This window comes from Chiloscyllium plagiosum, unplaced genomic scaffold (genome assembly GCF_037043375.1).
Source record: "Chiloscyllium plagiosum isolate Xiang-an unplaced genomic scaffold, Cpla_swu_hap1 HiC_scaffold_41, whole genome shotgun sequence".
NCBI lineage: Eukaryota > Metazoa > Chordata > Chondrichthyes > Orectolobiformes > Hemiscylliidae > Chiloscyllium > Chiloscyllium plagiosum.
The window spans coordinates 40,610,308-40,631,490 of record NW_028270179.1 but is presented as its reverse complement, the minus strand read 5'-3'; the positions used below and the strand labels follow the sequence as shown (position 1 = coordinate 40,631,490).

The window sequence follows — 21,183 nt, the reverse complement described above, 5'->3', positions numbered from 1 at the left end:
AGGTTTACCAGGATGTTGCCAGGTAGGAAGATCGTATGAGGAAAGGCTGAGGCACTTGGGGTTGTTTTCATTGGAGAAAAGTAGGTTTAGGGGTGACTTGATAGAGATGATTAGGGGTTTAGATAGGGTTGACCATGAGAACCTTTTTCCACGTATGGAGTCAGCTATTACGAGGGGGCATAGCTTTAAATTAAGGGGTGGTAGGTAAAGGACAGATGTTAGGGGTAGATTCTTTACTCAGCGAGTCGTGAGTTCATGGAATGCCCTGCCAGTAGCAGTGGTGGACTCTCCCTCTTTATGAGCATTTAAACGGGCATTGGATAGACATATGGAGGACAGTGGGCTAGTGTAGGTTAGGTGGGCTTGGATCGGCGCAACATCGAGGGCCAAAAGGCCTGTACTGCGCTGTATTTTTCTATGTTCTATGTTCTATGTATCACAGCTTCATTTGTCCTGTGCTCAAATTCATCCGTTGTAACCAATGTGTTTCAGTTGCCTTTTCTTTACGTGTAATTGTGCAAGGATACTTTGTTCTTTTATTCCCCCCACCATGCCCATTATGTACAGCCCCACAGCACTCCACAAGCTCGCTGACCGAGTGTGCCCCGTGCAGACAGATCACATTAAACAGGCTAAATGCATAGTTAGATTTATTGAGAAAGTGAAAGACTATACAAATGCACCTTCTTGTGCACTGAGCTGCTTCCGTGGTTGGAAAAAAGCCTTCAAAGCGTTTCGATGCAATGACATAGAGCATCTCACGTTGTACGGCGCTTACAATGCTGCAGTGGTGATAGCGAGGATACTGTCCGGGAAAGACAGTGTCGGAGGTAAAGGTCAGGGGAATTAGATTATGTGTTTATGGCGATTTGGAGCAGTTGGTGGGCCAGCGTGTGTTCAGAAGGAAAGTGCGGTTGTTTCAACCCAGGGCAGTGGTGAAGGGGACACTGCCACGGCCGGGCCTGTAATCCTGGTAGGTTGGCACCACCCAGGTGCAGGCCGCAGGTGAAGGTGTAGTCGGAGGTCACTTTGCCATAGTTGAAGGAGCAGACCTCACTGTGGGTGCCAGAGGTCAGTCTGACCTGCCACTTGCCCAGGAGTTCATCGCTTTTTGGACTGTCATTATCCCAGACTTCGAACGTCAGCTTGTGCCCGCTCTCGGCCTTGACCTCACCCAGGTCCAGCCTGGCGTTCCACTTGGGGTTATTCTTGCCTGAGATCACAACTGTCCTGGTCTGCGCCATGCCATACTTGATCACCACGTAGCCGTCGGTGCTCTCGAAGTAATCCCCCCCAAAGTTCCTGGCCCTCCTTGACATTGACCACCAGGCGGCCCAACCGCTTAACCTTGGAACAGCAGTTCCGGTCCACGCGGCTGTACTCGCGGTACAGGCAGGAGCAGGGTTGGCTTGTGTCACGGTAGGACCCGTGAGGGCACGGATTGCCTGTACCACATTTCTGGGAAAGGGCTTTGCCCATGATGTATTCGCCAAAGTAGCGCCGCACGTTCTTCTGCCTGGGGTCGCCAGCGGGCAGCAGGTGGTGGAGTGGCGCTAGGGGGTAGCGTACAAGGCCCGGGGAGGTGAGCAGGCTGTCCGTCCAGCGGGTGAAGGCCGATTTGTCCCCAGAGAAGAAGAGGTCGACGCCCTGGCTGGCATGGCCCCCGTCACCTCCGTCTCCCGGTCACTGAAGGCCTGCTGGAAGTTCTTGTGGAGTTTCATGGACCTCGCCTCCTCCTGGCATCGCTTGTAGCTCTGCGAGCTTGTGGTGGTCTGCCCCACTGTGACACTAGCCCCCACAACAGGCAGTCCTTCACCTCCACGGCGGTGTAGCCCTCGAATGCTGCCTCGCACATCCGAATAGCCGTCACATCCTTATAACGCCCACCCAGCTCCACTGCCGTGAGGTCACCACCAGCTTCTGGTAGGGGTCCTTGTCGTGACTGACAGAACTGGTTGGGAGACTGGAGAGGGAGTGTTGGAAATCGGGAGACAGGAGGGGCTTGTCCTTCACACGATACTGGTAGTGGCGGCATTGGAACTGGTGACTGGCGAAACTGTAGCAATCACTCTGGGAGCGGATGTTGCCAAACTCCACCATCTTGGATTGGGATCCAGCCAGCACAATCTGGACACCAACTTTCAGCGTTACCACTGGAATGTCCGCACGCCAGTCGTTCTTGGATGGAGGAGGTGGCGGACTCTGACAACTTGGCTGCCGATTGGTAAAGGAGACTGGAGAGCAAGCGCTGGCAAGAGCCCGGTGTGCGCCAGTCCTCAACTGACACAGGCAGCACGCCATTCAGTAGTTCATTGTCACAAAGGATGCAGCTCCCAGTACCCATGCGCCAGGTGTTCACATCGATGACAAAGGCCCCCATGGGCTGCAGGGTCACCACGTCGTAGACCAGCCCGCCAGCCACGCCCCAGACACAAATCAGACTTTGCAACACACGTCAGTTGGTGCAGGCACTCAGGGCACTCCGGAATACCAGACAGCGAAAGAGAAAAGTGGTGCCCACTTTGGGATGCACAGATGGCATTTTTCTCGACTGTTGGGTCTGAAAGCGAATCTGCAAGAGACGCAGTGAACATCTTCATTTGATAGATTTATGTGCAGCATGATTCATTTAAGGGTTGTTGAAAATCTGTTTATTAACGTGACAATTTCGTGAGCCCATAATTATTGTAATCTGTTGTTGCATGGCGGTTTGAAAATGTCTTTTCTTAATTTGATATATTTATGAGGCTCATGAGACAGGTATGATAATCTGCATGGGTGTTGAAGTTCTGCTTGCTTAAGTGGGAAAATTTATGATGAGCTGTTAAGAGCTTATTTTTAATTAAGTGTATGCTGATGGTCTGAATGCGACATCTGACAGATTGATGATCTGTAAAGTGCATTATCCTATCTTCAATAGAGCTTGAACATAGATGCTCAGTAAATATGATGGATGTGTGATCACTGAATAATTGTACACTTCTTATGTGGATTTATATGTTTGTTTTTCGTTTACTTTGAAAGATGTCTGAGCTGTTGAAAGCATTATGGAATTTTAAGTGTGTGGGTCTATTTGTTTGCTAAATCTGACACGTCGGTAAATTGTTATTCCCGGAATGTCAACTTATAGGAGTGTTGATGGACTGTCAACTTCATTTAAGGTATTTCAGGGCTGTTAAAAGAGGGGTGGGGGTAGAATCTTACATGGGTCTTGAATTTCTGGTTGCTTAACTTCACAGATTTTTAGATTTCAAAATCTGTGTGCTATTTTTATTGGACAGTAAATTTCTATTTGTTAATTTCGACAGATTTGCAAACTGTTACAATCAATCTCCTCTCTCAAGGGAGTTTTGATTTTCCGTTTGTTCAACCTGACAGATTTATGAAGTGTTCAAGATGTTTGCTCTGTTAAGTGGGTGATGGGCGTCTGTCTCTTTATTTGACAGATATATAAGTTTATAAGAGCATTATCCTATTTTAAGTCGGTATTGAAGATCTGTGGAGAACATCTGGCAGCCTTACGAGTTGTTGAGAGCAAAATGCTATTTTTAATAAATGATCTCCGCCTGTTTACTTAATTTGACATATTTATGAGCGTTTTGGCATTTTCTGTGTGAGTGAAATCTGTGCTATTTTAGGTGACGAGTAATGCTCTATTTGCTTATTATGACATTTTTCATGAGCTGTAAAAGTCTATTCTCCGAATCTAAACGGCGATTAAAAGTATATGTGTGCTGACCATCTCGAATGCTAGCTAGTGTGCTTCATGATTAGGTTTTTAAATTGCTTAATTTGATAGATCTATGAGCTTTCACAACAGAATACTATTTAAATTGTTGTTGAAGACCTTCGCACTACATTTGAAACGCTTATGAGCTGTCACCACAAAATTCTATCCAACATTACTCAATCCACTCCTGGGATCATATCTAGAGTTGATGTTCAATGTCTGTTTGCGCAGTTGGACAGATTTGTGAGCTGGTAAGTGCAGCGTGTCATTTTAAATGGGTGGAGAAGATGCTTAGTAAGACACATGAATCGGCTGTTAAGAGCATAAGAAGAAACTGAGGACTGCAGATGCTGGAGATCAGAGTCGGGAGTGTGGTGCACAGCAGGTCTGTAAGCATCTGAGGCGCAGGATAATTGATTCCTGGGTATCTGTTATTCTATATATACATCAACTAAACACAATAATTTCATTCAAAGGTGTAACGCAATCCCAGGTATCTATTATTCTGTACAAAATCCAGCCTAAACATTTCGATTACATTCCAATTTGTAACTCACTCCCGTGCGCCTATTATTCTGTATATAAAGTCGCACAGAAGCCACGATTAAATTCCAGTCTCCTAATAATTTTGGGAATCTATTATTCATGACAAAAACACACCGAACACCTCGATTAGATTCCAGTCTGTAACTCCCTCCCGGGTATCTGTTATTCTCTATATAAACCATTCTGAACCTCTCTGTATACAATGCATCCTGAAACCCTTAGCTAGATTCCAGTCTGTAACTTACTCAGGCGTAGCTGTTATTCTGTATTTAAAAAAAAACACTCAGTGTTCCTCTATTCGATTCTGTTCTGCAACGCACTTCTGAGTATCTGGTATTCTCTTTATAAATGATCCTGAAACCTTTCATTTGATTCCAGTCTATTCTAATCTGTTATTCTGTGCAAAAAATCCCCACCCCTCGATAGATTCCAGTTGTAACTCAAACTAAAGTACCTGTTATTCTATATGCAGACCATCCCACACATCTCGACTGGATTCCAGTCTGTACCTCACTTCTGAGTTATCTGTTATTCTACGTATCAACCAGCCTGAACACCTCATTTGGTCTCGACTGTAACTCACTCCTGCGCATCTGTCATTCTATATATACACCTCTCTGAGTAATTCGATTAGACTCCAGTCTGGAAATCAATCCTTGTTATCTGTTATATAAACAACCTACAATATTCCATTACATTCCAGTCTGCAACTCTCTCCTGGATATCTGTTATTCTGCATATACACCACCCCATATCCACCAATTAATTTATGTTGCGTAACTTATTTATGGATATCTGGTATTCACTGTATCAATTATCCGGAAACCCTTCACTTGATTCCAGTCTGTACTTATTCCTGGGTATTTGTTATTCCTTATATCGAACGCCCAGAACATCTCAATGAGATTCAAGTTTGGAACTCGCTCTCAAGTATCCATTATTCTCTGTGTTAACCAACTTGAACGCCTCGATTAGATTCCAGTCTGTAATTCAATTCCAGCTATGTCTTATTCTATATCATAACAATCCAGAGCACTTCCATTGCATTTCAGACTGTAACCATTTCCCAGGATCTGTTATTCTATGTATCAACCATCCCGAACCCTTCTAATAGAGTCCAGTCTGTAACTCGTACTTGTATAATATAAGGTACCTGTTATTTTTTGTATTAAACACTCTGTACATTTTGACTAGATTCCAGTCTGTAACTCAATGCTGGGTATCTGTTTTTGCATGCATAAACCATCCTGAACTTCTCGGTTAGATTGCACTCTGTAAGTCACTCTCAGTTATCTTTTGTTCGATATCTGAACCACCCCAACCCCATCGATTGGATTCCAATCTGTACCTCACTCGCTGGTCCCTGCTATTCTGTATATAAACCCTGCCAAATCCCTCGATTAGATTCCTGTCTGTACATCACTGCCAGGGAGCTGTTATTCTTAACCGAAACCACCATGAACCACTTGAAAACAGATCAGCCTGCAACTCCCTCTTAGGTATCTGTTATACTATATGTAAAGGCAACCTGATCACCTCGATTAGATTCCAGTCTGTAACCCACTTCCAAAGTTCTATTATTCTGCATCGAAACCACAAGACCCTCGGTTATATTCCAGTCTGTAACTCACTCCCAGATATCTGTTATTCGATGTTTAAATCGTCATAAATCCCAACATTAGACTCTTATCTGTAAAGACAAAATACACCCAGGGTATCTGCTATCGTATTTTAATCCATCCTGAATGCAGCAATTAAATTCCAGTCTGTAACTCATTACTGTGTATGTGCTATTCTAAACGTAACTCATCCTTAGAGCCTCAGTTAGATTCCAGTCTGTAACACACTCCCAGCGATGTGTTATTTTATATGTAAACCACCTCGAACCTATCGATTAGACTTTGGTCTTTAACTCGCTCCTGAGCATCGTTTATTCTATATCTAAGCAACACTAAACAGCTCGACTGGATCCCAGTCTGTAACTCACTCCCAGGTATCTGTTAATCTTTGCATGAACCATTCTGAATACCTCGATTATATCCCAGTCTGTAACTCACTTCCAGATAACTGGTATTCTATATATAAAACAGCCTGAAGCATTGCGGTAGGTACCAGTCTGTACCTCATTCCTGGGCATCTGGTATTCTATATATAAACCACACTGAACACCACCTTGAACAGGTTGATTAGTTTGTTTTTGATTCATTCCTGGGCATCTGTTTTTCTATATATAAACCACCTTAAACACCCCGAAAGGTTTACAGTCTGGAAGTCACTCTCAGGTATCTTTTATTCAGTGTATAAACGACCACAACCCCTCCATTTGATTCCAGTGTGTAGCTCACTCCTGGGTATCTGTTATTATATATAAATCACCTTGCATCCTCGACCAGTCTGTAACCGCCTTCTGGGTACCTGTTATTCGGTATATAAACCACCGCAAACCTCTCAATTAGATTCCAGTCTGTAACTCATTCCCAGGTGTCTGTTCTCCTGTACATAAACTACTGGAAACCTCTCGATTAGATTCCAGTCTGCAACTCACATCGGGTAATTGGTATTCTGTATAGACAACAGTCTGAAACACTGCATTAGGTACCAAACTGTACCTCACTTCCTGGTATCTGTTATTCGAAATATAAACCATGGTGAACCCTTCGATTGGATTCCAGTTTATAACATCAATCCCAGATATCTGTTATCCTATAACGAAACCACCATTGAACCCCTCGATTACATTCTCGCCTGTAAATCACTGCTGCATTTCTTTTATTCGATATATAAATAATCTTGAACAATCAGTTCGAAAACAGCCTGTAACTCATTCCTGGGTAACTGTCATTCCAAACATTGAATGCGTAGATTATCCTGATATATTCGGGATATAAATCAGCATAAATCCCACCATTAGATTACAGTCTGCATGAAAAACTCCCAGGTGTGTTGCATTCAAGTTTTAAACCATCTGGAAGGCCACAATTAAATTCCAGTATGTAACACATTCCTGCGTAGCTAATATTCTGTAAATACACTATCTTGACCTCCTCAATCACTCCCAGGTATAAGCGATTGTGCATATGAGCCACACTTCCGGTCTGTAACTCCGTCCCGGGTATCTGTAATTCTGTATATAAATCACCCCGAACCCCTCGATTAGATTCCAGACTGTAAAACCCTCCTGAGTATCGGTAATTCTATATATAAACCACCCCAAACCCCTCGATTTGATTACAGTCTGTAACTCCCTCCCGGGTATCTGTAATTCTGTATATAAACCACACAAACCCCTCGATTGAATTCCAGTCTGTAACTCACTCACGGGTATCTGTAATTCTGTATATAAACCACCCCGAACCCCTCGATTAGATTCCAGTCTGTAACTCCCTCCCGGGGAGCTGTTATTCTGTATATAAACGACCCTGAACCCTTCGATTAGATTCCAGTCTGTAACACCCTCCCTGGTATCTGTTATTCTGCATATAAACCACCCAAATCCCTCGATTAGGTTCCAGTCTGTAACTCCCTCCCGGGTATCTGTTATTCTGTATATAAACCACCCGAACCCCTCAATTAGATTCCAGTCTGTTACTCAGTCCTGGGTACGTGTTATTCTGTATATAGGCCACCCCGAACCCCACGATTAGATTCCAGTCTGTAACTCACTCCCAGGCATCTTCAATTCTGTACATAAAACACCCCGCACCCTTCGATTGGATTCCAGTCTGTAACTCCCTCCCGGGTATCTATTATTCTGTATATAAACCACCCTGAACCCCTCGGTTAGACTCCAGTCTGTTACTCAGTCTCGGGTACGTGTTATTCTGTATAGAAACCACCCCGAACCCCTCGCTTAGATTCCAGTCTGTTACTCAGTCCCGGGTACGTGTTATTCTGTGTATAAACCAACCCAAACCCCTCGATTAGATTCCAGTCTGTAACTCCCTCCCGCCTATCTGTTATTTTGTATATAAACCACCTGAACCCCTCGATGAGATTCTAGTCTGTTACTCCCTCCCGAATATCTGTTGTTTTGTATATAAACCACCCTGAACACCTCGTTTAGATTCCAGTCTGTAACTCATACCCGGGTATCTGTTAATCTGTGTATATGCCACACTGAACCACTCGATTATGTTCTCATCTGTAACTCACCTTCGCATATCTGTTTTTCTACAAATAAATGACGCTGAACACCTCGAATAAATCACAGTCTTTAACTAATTCCACCCTGTATGTTTTTCTATATATCAACCATCCTGAACTTCAAGATGAAATTTCAGTCTGGGTATCTGTTATACGATGCATAAAACATCTTGAATATTTCAGTTAGAATCCATTCTGTAACGTGTATGCGTTATTTTGTACATAAACCACCCTGAACATCTAGATTAGAGTCCGGTCTGTAACTCACTCACAGGTATCTGTTATCTTATCTCTAGTCCATCCCAAACCTCTCGACTACATTTCAGTCTTTCACCCACTCCCATCTATAAATGACGCTGAATCTATCGATTCGATTCCAGGCTGTAATAAAATCCTATGATCTGTTACTCTGTGTTTAAGTGACATTGAAACACTTCATTAGATTCCAGGCTGTAACGATTCCCAGGTATCTTTTATTCGTTATATAAAGTACCACAAATTCCTGGATTAGATTCTAGTCTGTGAATCATTCCCAGGTATCTGTTATTGAATGTGTTAACGACACCAAACCTCTCAATTAGATTCCATTCTGCAAAACACTCGCTGGCATGTCTTATTTTATGTACAAAACACCCTAAACTCGTCGATGACAGTCCTGTCAGTAACTCACTCCCGGATATCTGATATTCTATGTTTAAACCACCCTGATTGCCACAATTAGATTTCAGTCTGCAAATAATTCCCGAGTATCTGTTATTCTGTACATAAACCACCCTGAAGCCCTCAGTTAGATTCCAGTCTGTAACTCTTTCCTGGGTATCTGTTATTCTGTATATAAACCACCCTGAAACCCTCAATTAGATTCCAGTTTGTAACTCACTCCTGGGTATCTGTTATTCTATATATAAACCACCCTGAGGCCCTCTATTAGATTCCAGTCAGTCACGCACTCCCAAGTATCTGTTATTCTCTAAATAAACCACCCCCAATCCCCTCGATTAGATTCCAGTCTGTAAATCACTCCTGGGTTTCTGTTAGTCTCTATAAAAACCCTTCGATTAGATTTCAGTCTATAACTCACTCCTAGGTATCTGTTACTCTAAATATAAGGCTCCCTGAAACTCTCGATTAGCTTCCAGTTTGTAACACCCTCCCGGATATCTGTTATTCTGTCTATAAACCACGCTGAACCTCTCGATTAGATTCCAGGCTCTAACTCACTCCCTGATATCTGATATTCTATGTTGAAGCAATCTTGAACTCCACAATTAGATTTCAATCTGGAAGCCACTCTCGGGTATCTGTCGTTCTGAATATAAACCATCTGAAGCGCTCAGTTAGCTTACACTTCGTAGCTCAGTCCTGGGTATCTGTTGTTCTTTATATAAACCACCCCAACCTCTCGATTAGGTTCCAGCTTGTAACTCGTCCCCAGGTATCTGTTACTGTATATATAAATCAGCTTGCACCAACCCCCCCCCCCCCCCCCCCCCACGATTAGATTCCAGGCTATAACTCACACCCGGGCATCTGTAATTCTGTATGTAAAGCATTCCAAATGCCTGGAGTTGACTCCGGTCTGTAACACACTCCCGCCTGTATGTTATTCTATATCTGAAAAACCACCCCAAACCCTTCGATTAGATTCCAGTCTGTACCTCACTCCCAGGTATCTGTTATTCTATACATAAAAACACAACAAGCGCCTGCATTGAGGTCCGTCTGTAAGTCTTTCCCAGGTAACTGTTATTCCATGTTTAAACTCCCTGAACCTCTCAATTACGTTCCAGGATGTCACTCACTCCCAGGTAAGTGATATTTTATATTTAAACCACTCTGATCCCCTTGATTAGATTCTAGTCTGTAACTCACACATAGATACGTGTTATTTTATATTTAGGACAACGTGAACACCACGATTCAATTCCAGTCCGCAGCTCTCTCCCAGATATCTATTGTTCTGTACATAAACCACCCCAAACCCTCAATTACACTGTATTCTGTAACTCACTCACACGTATCTGTAAACCACCCCGAACCCCTCGATTAGATTCCTGTGTGGAACGTACTCCCACGTTCCTGTTATTCTGTTTGTAAACCACCCGAAATCGCTTGAGTGGATTCCAGTGAGTAATTCACAGCTGGGCGCTGTTATTCTATACATAAAACTAACCTGAATAACTCAATTATTTTCCAGTCTGGAACTCAATCCAAGGTATCTGTTATTCGATGCATAAATCAAATTAATCCCATGATTAGATTCCTATCTGTAAATAACTCCCAGGTATCTGATATCCCAGTTTTGAAACCAGCCTGAACGCCTAAATTATATTCCAGTCTGCAACTCGTACTTGGGTATCTGTTATTATATATGTAAACCATCATGAATCTATTAATTAGCATCCAGTCTGTAACTCACACTTAGGTTCCTGTATTCTATACACAACGACTCGAAACACATCGACTGGATTCCAGCCTGTAACTGTCTCCTGGCTATCTATTATTCTACACATAAACCACCAGAAAACCTTCGATTATATTCCAGCCTGTACCTCACTCCCAGGTATGTCATATTCAATGTATAACCCATCTGAATGCCGTGAATACATTCTCGCCCTGGGTATCTATTATTCTGTATATAAACTACTCTGAGGCTCTTGACTAGATACCAGGCAGTATCTCACTCAAAGAGAAGTGTTATTCTGTGCATAAACCACCCTGAGCACTTCAAATGGATTATAGTCTGGAAAATGCTCCTGGATGTCTCTTAATCTGTATCAAAACCATCCTGAATCCCTCGGTTAGACTCCTGTCTGAAACTCACTCCTGGACATCTGATATTCTATACATAAAGCGCTGTAAACGTCTGCATTAAATTCCTGTCTGTAACTCACTCCCAAGTATGTGTTATTCCCTATCTTAACAATTCCAAACGTTTCGATTTTATTCCTGGCTGTAACTCGCTTCAGGGTACCTTTCATTCCACACCAAACACCCCAACAAACACCCCAAATATCTGGATTAGATTCAGACTGCAACTCATTCCGGGTATTGTTATTCCATCCAAAAACCATCCGAAATCTTGAATTGGAGTGAAATCTGTAACTCACTCCTGGGTATCTGTTATTCTATATAAAAATGAACTCGAGCAATTAGAGTCATATAGATGTACAGCACGGAAACAAACCCTTCAGTCCAACCCATCCATGCCGACCAGATATCCAATCGAATCTAGTCCCACCTGCTAGCACTCGGCCCATATCCCTCCAAACCCTTTCTATTGATATTACCATCCAAATGCCTTTTAAATGTTGCAATTGTACCAGCGTCCATCCTCGTACCACCCTTTGTGTGAAAAAGTTGCCTCTTAGGTCTCTTTTATATCTTTCCCCTCTCACCCTATACCTATGCCCTCGAGTTCTGGACTCCCCGACCACAGGGAATGGACTTTGCCAATTTACCCTATCCGTGCTCCCTCATAATTTTGTAAACCTCTATAAGGTCACCCTTCAGCCTCCGACGCTCCAGGGAAAACAGCCCCAGCCTGTTCAGCCACTCCATATAGCTCAAATCCTCCAACCCTGGCAACATCCTTGTAAATCTTTTCTGACCTTTTCAAGTTTACCGACATCTATCCGATAGGAAGGAGACCAGAATTGCACACAATATTCCCACAGTGGCCGTACCAATGTCCTGTACAGCTACAACATGACCTCCAAACTCCTGTACTCAATACTCTGACCAATAAAGGAAAGCATACCAAACGTCTTCTTCACTATCCTATCTTTCTGCGACTCCACCCTCAAGGAGCTATGAACCTGCACTCCAAGGTCTCTTTGTTCAACAACACTCACTTTGACCTTGCCATGAAGTGTATACGTTCTGCTAAGATTCGCTTTCCCAAAATGCAGCACCTCGCATCTATCTGAATTCAACTCCATCTGCCACTTCTCAACCTATTTGACCATCAGGTGAAGATCCTTTTGCAATCTGAGGTCACCCTCTTCGCTCTCCACTGCATCTCCAATTTTGGTGTCATCTGCAAACTTACGAACTGTAACTCGTATGTTCACATCCAAATCATTTACGTAAATGACAAATAGTAGAGGGCCCAGCACCTATCTTAGTGGCACTCCACTGGTAACAGGCCTCCAGTCTGAAAAATAACCCTCCACCACCACCCTCTATCTTCTATCTTTGAGCCAGTTTTGTATCCAAATGGCTAGTTCTCCCTGTATTCCGTGAGATCTAACATTGCTAATCAATCTCCCATTGGGAACCTTGTCGAACGCCTTGCTGAAGTCCATACAAGTCACATCTACCGCTTGCCGTCATCAATCCTCTTTGTTAATTCCTCGAAAAAGTTAATCAAGTTTGTGAGACATGATTTCCCACGCACGAAGACATGTTGACTCTCCCTAACCAGTCGCTGCCTTTCCAAATACATGTACATCGTGTCCCTCATTGCAGCCTGTAAGACAGTTATGAAACATTTTACTCTATATCTAAACTTCACTGAACTCCTCAACTGAAGTCAAATTCGTAACTCACCCCTGTATATCTGTTATTCCATATCGAAACCACCCCACCCCAAACCCTCGATTACATTCCAGTCTGCAACTCAGTCGTGGGTATCTGTTATTCTGCAGATAAGGTATCTTGAACCCCTCGTTTAGATTCCAGTCTGTAACTCACTTCCGCCTATGTGTTATTCTATGTATAAACTACCCTGAATGCCTCGCTTAAATTCCAGTCTGTAATTCACTCCCGAGTATCTGATATTCTGTAAATAAACCAACCCAAACTCCACAATTCGATTACAATCTGTAACTCATTCCCGGGTATCAGTTATTCTATATAACAAGCACCACAAAACCCTGAATTACACTACAGTCTATAAATGATTCCCAGTTATCTTTTATTCCATGTTTAAATACCCTGAACGCCTCAATCATATTCCAGTGTGCAATTCATTTCCAGGTATCTGTTATTCTCTGTATAAAATACCCCAAACCCGTTGATTAGAATCCAGTCTAAAACTCACAGCCGGGTATCTTTTATTCTATACATAAACACCCCTGAAACCCTCGACTCGATTCCACGCTGTAACTAAATCCTGGCTATCTCTTATTCAGTACATAAACCACGTTAATCCTATCCATTAGATTTCAGTCTGTTGTCCACTCCAAGCTACCTGTTATTCAATAGATAAAACACTGCAAACCTCTGGATCATATTCAATTCTGTTAATAATTCCCAGGTATCTGTAATTCCATGTTGAAACTGCCCTGAATCCCTCGATTAGATTAGTCTGTAAATTACTCCCAGGTTTGTCTTATCTTATGTTTAAACCACCCTGAACACATTGATTGTCTTCCAGTCAGTAACTCACTTCCAGACTCCTATTATTCTGCATATAAACCACGCCGAACTTCTTGACTAGATTCGAGTGGGTAATTCACTCCCAGATATGCGTCATTCTGACGCAACCTGAAACCAACCATAAACCAACCTGAAACCCTCAATTAAATTCCAGTCTGTCACTCACTCCTGGATATCTGTTCGTCCATCCAAAAACCATCCTGCAAACTTGAATTGGATTGAAGTCTGTATCTCACTCCTGCTTGTCTGTTATTATATGTTATTCACCCTGAGCAATTCAAATAGATTGCAGGCTGTAATCCACTCCTAGACATCTCTTATTCCATGTCTAAACCTCATTTAATACCTCCGATTAAAGTCAAGTCTATAACTCACCCCTATATGTCTGTTATTCCATATCGAAACCACTACAAACCTCTCGATTAGATTCCAGTCTGTAACTCCCTTCCGGGTATCTGTTATTCTGTATATAAACCACCACAAACCTCTCGATTAGATTCCAGTCTGTAACTCCCTTCCGGGTATTTGTTATTCTGTGTGTAAAGCACCCCAAGCCCTTATATTACATTCCAGTTTGTAACTCACTACTGTGTATCGGTTATTCTGTGTTTTAAACACCATAAATCCTTGGATTAGATTCCAGTCTGTAAATCAATCCCAGCCGTCTGTTATTCCATGTTTAAAGTACCCTGAATGCCTCAATAAAATTCCAGTCTGTAATTCATGTCCAAGGATCTTTTATTATCTATTAAACCACTCCAAAACCCTTCGATTAGATTCCGATCTGTAACTCATTCTCGGGTATCAGTTATTCTTTATATTAACCACTCCAAACCCTTCGATTAGATTCCAGACTGTAACTCCCTCCCAAGAATCTTCCAACGCGAACTCTCAATTAGATTCAGGAATGTAACTCACTCCATCTTCCCTATTGTTCTGTATATATAACCACCACCCACCCCCACCGCCGGAAGCCCGTGACTTGATTCCAGTCAGTAATTTATCCTCAGATATTTGTTATTCTGTACAGCACACACCCCGAACACCTCGAATGGATTCTCGTCTGTAACTCATTTCTGGATATCTCTTATTCTATATCGAAATAACCTTGAACATCTCAGTTAGATTCCAGTCGACAACTCACTCCAAGGTATCTGGTATTCACGATGTAAACCACCCGAATCCTTTAATGAAAATCCCGTCTGTGCATCACTCCCGGGTTTCTGTTATTTTGTAGATCAATCACCTTGAATATTTTGACTAGATTTCCACCTGTAACCTACTCCCATGCATTTGTTGTTTTATTTGTATTAACATTGCATTCCCCGAGATTCAATTCCAGTCTGTAACTCAGTCCCACGTATCTGTTATTCTGTATAAAAACTACGCCGAACACCTCGATTCAATTTCAGTTAGTAAGTCAGTCCCGGGTATCTGTTATTCTGCATTACACCACCCCAAACATTCCGGGTTTTTTTTTTCTCTCTGCAACTTGAAACCTGTCCTGAGCTGCTGATAACTTTGCCCTCAGTGTTGTACCCCTAAATTATCCCAATTTTGTACCTCAGTGCAGTGTTATCTGTTTTTCCTTTCTTACCTCCAACCAGCCGTGTCTGAGAGAGTGTGGAGGACAGGCAGCCCTTCATTTTAAGTTGTCGAACACAGCCCACTTGGCCCCAGCTTAAACCTTATGCCTGAGTGCTGTCACGTTGGTCTGGTGTGATAATAAGTGTCATATTTCCACAGGATGAAGTCTGCTGGACGACAGAGCGTCACTGGCTCTCAGCACACTGTCCAGTGCAAGGTTTGTGCAACCCTCCTCGTACATTTAATCTTGCCACCTCTCGCCTTTCATCTTCCAAACTGTATGAAAGTGATGACTGTAGTTTCTGAAGATCAGAATCAAGATTAAAGTGGAGCTGGAAATGAACAGCAGGTCAGCTAGCATCCCAGGAGCAGGAAAATCGATGTTTTGGGCAGGAGCCCTTCATCAGGAGGCTTTCCTGATCCTGATTAAGGTCTCCTGCCCGAATCGTTGATTTTCCTGCTCCTCGGCTGCTGCCTGACCTCCTGTGCATTTCCAACACCACTTTAATCTCACAAACTGTGCTCACTGGATCGTACTACCATCCATGAAAGATAGGGGTCAGAGGTGTGCGGGGAGACAAGGGAGAGCTCGCTGAAACAGTGATGAGGCGAGGTGTTGTTGCCTCACTTGGAGAACAACCATCCCAATAGATTTAAATCCCTTCCCGTTTTCTGCCACTCTCCACCATCCCAATGAACCCAAAAGCATTCCCGTTCACACCCACGGTACACCATCCCAATGTTCCCCAAACCCCTGCCCATTCTCTTCCACTCCACACCATGCCAATGAAACCAAATCCCTTCCCATTCACTACCACTCTACAGACTGCCAATGGACCCAAACTAGTTCCCATTGACACACACTCTACACCATCGCAATGCACGCAAAAACCCCTTTCCCACTCTCACTCTAGGAAATTGCAATGGCCCCAAACACCTTTCCGTTGACTTCCACTCTAACCTTCCAAATGGATCCAAACACCTGCCCATTCACTCATACTCCACACCATCCCAATGGACACAAACCACTTCTGGTTCACTCCAGATCTACACCACCTAAATGCACCCAAACCCCTTTCCGTTCACTCCCACTCTACACTGTACCAAAGGATCCCAACCCCTTCCTGTTCACTCCCGCAATACACCATCCGAATGGACCCCAAACCCTTCCCATTCACTCGCACTGGACACGGTATCAAAGGTCCCAAACCCTTTTCCGTGCACTCCCACTCTACCCCATTCCAATGGACCCCAACCCTTTCCTGTTCACTCCCACTCTACATCGTTCCAATGGAACCAAAGTCTTTTCTGTTCACTCCCACTCTACACCATCCCAAAGTAACCCAAATCCTTACGTCCACTCCCAGTTTTGGGCGGCACGGTGGCACAGTGGTTAGCACTGCTGCCTCGCAGCGCCAGAGATCCGGGTTCAATTCCCACCTCAGGCGACTGACTGTGTGGAGTTTGCACGTTCTCCCCGTGTCTGCGTGGGTTTCCTCCGGGTGCTCCGGTTTCCTCCCACAGTCCAAAGATGTGCAGGTCAGGTGAATTGGCCATGCTAAATTGCCCGTAGTGTTAGGTAAGGGGTAAATGTAGGGGTATGGGTGGGTTACGCTTCGGCGGGTCGGTGTGGACTTGTTGGGCCGAAGGGCCTGTTTCCACACTGAAAATTAATCTAATCTAATCTAATCAGTCTACACCATCCCAATTAATCCAAACCCCTTCATATTCACCTCCATTCTCAATCTGGGTATAAAAAATGAAGTTCGATTGTCTTGATGTGTATGTCACTGTCTGGGCCCATAAATTATTTCGCCATCTCCAGTTGCCCAATTGACGAGCTGGGGGTGAGACGCCATTTTGAACCGCTGCAGTTCTACGTACTGTGGGGTCGATATACAATACCTCTGAAGGAAAGGGAATCCCAGGATTCTGACGCAACGACACTGAGGGAACGGCCGATATATATATCCAAAAAGGGGGTGATGAGGGGCTCGGAGGGGGAGCTTGCAATAGGATGGTATTCCCCTGTAGCTGTTATCCCTTGTCCTTCGAGATGGAGGTGGTTGTGGGGTTTGGAAGGTGCTGTCTGAGAATCTCTGGTGAGTTTCTGCAGTGGACTTTGTAGATGGGACACCCTGTTGCTACTGAGCGTCGGTGGGGGTAACGGAGGGGCTGTGATGCCATTCAGTATGAAAATTGCCGTTAGCTCTCTATAGTGGGAAGGTATACTCGGCAGAGATCTGTCTGTCGGATGTTGCACGTCCAGTTCAGAAAGCAGTGGTCAGTTTGTGATAAACTGAATTTACAAAGAAACATAAGAGCTGCACCGAAACATGGCTCAGAGATCCGAAACAAAACACCAACCGTAAGAGAAGGTGCTCCTACTCACAAAACAGCAAAACCACACAAAACACTGAAGTGGTTTCTTACCGTCTCCACCCTCTCTCTCTCTATACACTGACGGGTGTCTCTCAGTATCCTCTCTCTCTCTCACAGGGAGATATCTGGACACTGACTATTGTCTCACTATCCCCTTTCTCTCTCTCAGGCACATAGCCATACACTGACTCTCTCCTTTTCACTTGGGTCGAGCAGTTTAGCACTTCGGGCGATATTTTGTAGATGAGAGGAGAAAAAGTTAAAATTGTCCTTAGGGGTTATTGTTGACACAGTCAGTGGATCATGTGCAGTTAAATGTGCAGAGGAATTGGTGCGTGTGGGTACACTAAGAGCATTTAAATGTGTTTCTATAAAAGTGCAGGAGTTCGCTTGGTTGAAGGGATATCTTCCAAGGAGGGGCTGGTGGTACAGGTTGACGTTCCATGGATTTCTCACTCTCTCACTCTATCTCGCTCTCTCTCTCTCTCTCCCTCGGTGTCTCCCTATCTCACTATCTTTCTTTGTCTCTCTCTCTCTCTATACCTCTCTCTCTATATCCGTCTCTATCTCAGGGAGATAACGGTGCAATGTCTCTTATTGCCCTCTCTCGCGCTCTCAGGGACATGTCTGTACACTGAGGCATTTGGATAGGTATATGAATAAGAAGGATTTGGAGGCATACGGGCGAGGTGTTAGCTGGCGGGACTAGATTGGTTTGGGATATCTCATCAACGTGGACGGCTTGGACCGAAGGCTCTGTTTCCATGCTGTACATCTCTATGACTTTATGACTGGTATCTCTCAGTTCCCGATCTCTCTCTCTCAGGGAGATATCTGTGCACTGACTGGTGTCTCTCAGTCCCCTCTCTCTCAGGGAGATATCTGTACACTGACTGGTGTCTCTCAGTCCCTTCTCTCTCTCTCTCTCTCTCTCTCTCAGGGAGATATCTGTACACTGACTGGTGATGTGCTCTACCTCTCTTTCTATCAGGGTGCTATCTGTACACTGACCTGTGTCTCTCAGTAACCCCACCCCCACCCTCTCTCTCTCTCTCTCTCAGGGCCACATGTGTAGACTGGATTGCTCCTTTTCCCTTGAATAGTGTAATGCAGCATCGTTGGGTATATTATCGAATTGAGAAGAGAATGATTTAAAATTAGCTTTTGAGATTTTTGTTAACACACTGGGAGGTTTATGAGTGAGTTAAACATGAAGAGGAAGTGCTGCATGTGAGTTCAGTAAGAACGGTTACATGTGTTTGAAACGACTGCATGAATTGGCAAGGTGACAGGAATATATTCCAACAATGGCTGGTGGGAAAGGTTTACGTTGGAATTCTGGGGTCAGCAAGGATTTTTCACTTTCTCTCTCTCTCTCTCTCTCTCTCTCTCAGTCTCCCTCTCTTTCCCACCCACCCCACTCTCTCACACACACACACACTCTCTCTCTCTCTCTCTCCCTCTCTGTCTCTCTCTCTCTCACTCTCTCTCGCTCTCTCAGGGTCCTATCTTGACACTGTCCAATGAGGAACTTAACACTTTAGTGTACATTTTGAGTGGAGAGGTACAGATTTAAAATGAGCTTTTAAGACTATTATTTTCATACTGGTAATTCATGTTTGAGTTAAACGTGCAGAGGAAGTGGTGGATATGAGTACAGTAAGAACGTTTAAATGTGTTTCAATAAAAGTTAATGGGGTGTCGTGGTTGGACGGATATGTTCCAAGTCCGTGCTGGTGGCACACGTTCACATTGGAACTCTGGAGTCAGCATGGATTTCTCACTTTCTCTCTCTCTCGCACACACACGCACACACATACACACCTTCTCACTCTCTGTTTTTCTCTCTCTCTCACCTCCCCCCCCCCCCTCTATCTTGGCCCCCTCTCTCTAGCTCTCTCTCTCTCCCTCTCTCTCTCAGAGAGATATCTGTACACTGACTGGTGTTTCACAGTCCGCGCTCTCAGGGAGATTTCTGTGCAATGAATACTGGGTTGACTACCCCCTCTCCTTCTATCAGGGAGATTTATACACTCTCACTGGTTTATCTCTGTTCCCTGTCTATCTCAGTGAGATCTCTGCTAAGTCTGGTGTATTTCACTCACCTCTCTCCCTCAGCGAAGTAAGTGTACTCTGAGTTCTATCTCTGAATACAATATCTCTCTCTCTCGCTCTCTCTCTCTCTCTCTCTCTCTCTCTCTCTCTCTCAAAGAGATATGCCTACAATGACAAGTGACTGCCTGCCTCACCTCGTAGTCTTAGGGAGATATCTGCACACTAACTTGTGTCACTCTGCCGCCTTTCTCTCTCTATTTCAGGGAGTCATCTGTGAATGGACTGGTGTCTCTCAGTCCCTCTTACTTTCTCTCTCAGGGAAATATCTGTACATGACTGGTGCATTTCCATTCCTCTCTCTCCATCAGCGTGGTATCTGTACGCTTACTGTAAACAGACTTTCCCCTCTCTCTCTCAGGTCGATATCTTTACACTGACTGCTGTCTCTCAGTATCCCTTCTCTCTCACTCTCTCAGGGAGGTATCAATGGTTCACGTGTGAGTTTAACGTGCAGAGGAAGTGATGCGAGTGGGTACAGTAAGAACCTTTGAATAAAAGTGCATGAATTGGCAAAGTCTGTGGGATATGTTCCAAACTGGGGCTAATGGGGCAGGTTGACTTTGGGATTCTGGTATCAGCGTGAATGTCTCACTAAATCTCTCTCTCTCTACCTCTCGCTCTCTCTCTCAAAGAGATATGCGTACAATCACAAGTGACTGTTTGCAGCCCCTCGCACTTTCGCTCCCACCCTTTCTCTTTATCAGGGAGATCTATATACTCTCAGTGGTTTATTCCTGTCCCTCTCTATCTCAGTGAGATATCTGCAAAGACTGGTGTATTTCATTCACTGCGCAATCCCTCAGGGATGTAAGTGAATTCTGAATTGTATCTCTCAATAAACCTCTCTCTCTCTTATTCTCTCTCTCTCATTCTCTCTCTCTCTCTCTCTCTCTCTCAAAGAGATATGCCGACAATGACAAGTGACTGTCTGACCACACCCACCCCCCACCCACACACTCTCAGGGAGATACATGTACACTGACTTGTGTCAGTTTGTACCCCCCCCCCCCCCCTCTCTATTTCAGGAAGACATCTATACATGGACTCATGTCTCTCAGGCCCTCTCTCTCTCTCAGGAAAATATCTTTACACTGATTGGTGTCTCTCAGTTCCCGCTCTCTCTCTCAGGGTGAGACCTGTACACTAACTGGTGTCTCTCAGTCCCCTCTCTCTCAGTGAGATATCTGTACACTGACTGGTGTCTCTCCGTCCCCTCTCTCTCTCTCTCAGTGAGATGTCTGTACACTGACTGGTGTCTCTCAGTCCCCTCTCTCTCTCTTTCTCAGTGAGATATCTGA

The 21,183-nt window shown here is 44.1% G+C and overlaps 1 pseudogene; it reads right to left on the bottom strand.

Moving 5' to 3' along the window:
* Window positions 1-919: 919 nt before the first annotated feature.
* Window positions 920-2,436, bottom strand: LOC122544479 (perforin-1 pseudogene; annotated as a pseudogene).
* Between the last annotated feature and the right edge of the window lie 18,747 nt (window positions 2,437-21,183).